This window comes from Stegastes partitus, unplaced genomic scaffold, assembly GCF_000690725.1.
Source record: "Stegastes partitus isolate 25-593 unplaced genomic scaffold, Stegastes_partitus-1.0.2 Scaffold1402, whole genome shotgun sequence".
Taxonomy (NCBI): domain Eukaryota; kingdom Metazoa; phylum Chordata; class Actinopteri; family Pomacentridae; genus Stegastes; species Stegastes partitus.
The window spans coordinates 148,370-149,094 of NW_007579133.1; the positions used below are offsets into that span (position 1 = coordinate 148,370).

General features: G+C 45.0%; 1 long non-coding RNA gene across 1 annotated transcript in view; it reads right to left on the reverse strand.

The window, feature by feature from the left end:
• Positions 1-409: 409 nt before the first annotated feature.
• The window catches only part of LOC103370312 (uncharacterized), a 23,655-nt gene continuing 23,339 nt past the window's right edge, over positions 410-725 (reverse strand). The window contains exon 3 of the long non-coding RNA XR_520880.1: positions 410-505. This is a non-coding gene — a long non-coding RNA (uncharacterized LOC103370312). The remainder of the gene's footprint in view (positions 506-725) is intronic.

A 725-nucleotide genomic window follows, 5' to 3' on the forward strand; every position in this document is an offset into this window, starting at 1 on the left:
GGTGTTCACGTGTTACAGGTGCAGGTGATGACGATCCAACAACAACAGTCACATACGAACAGCTCAGGTGTACCTGTGAGATCAGTGTGCACGTTCTGAAGATCGCTGAAGGTAACCAGCCGGTCCGTCACCGCTGCAGAAACAACCACAAATGTGATTTCAGCTGATCGACAGCTTCAGAACAATATTTAAACTGTGTGCAGTTTCAAGCGTTCTCTTCTGTGGATGTGAGTCAGTTTTACAGAAACAGACGCACCTGAAGCCTGTAAAGGCAACAAGTCATCACTGTGACACCTGCTGATCATCACATCTTTATATACATCTGCACTTGCAGTAGTTTCTGGGTGTTTAATCTCCTGTCTCATGTTCCTTCACTGAGGTTCTTGTTTCTCTGCAACATAAAGTCCTGCAGCTCTGTGGAACCAGAACCATGAAGGAGGAGAGAGAATTCAGAGACGTCTTCTGTCAGCAGGACTCAGAACCACGGAGACCAGAGAAAATAAACCTTTCTTTGATTCTTAATTTTACAAAAATGCAAAAACCTGGAACCAACATGTTTCCAGATGTTAAAACCTGGAGCTCATGTCGTCTCCTCGTCCTGCAGATGTTGAACTATCTCCATGTTTTCAGACTTTTCCCCTCTGCTCATCAGCTGTCGAAAGCTGTTCCACCATCAGCCATAGAAAGATGTTCCACCATCAGATGTGGAAAGATGTTCCACCATC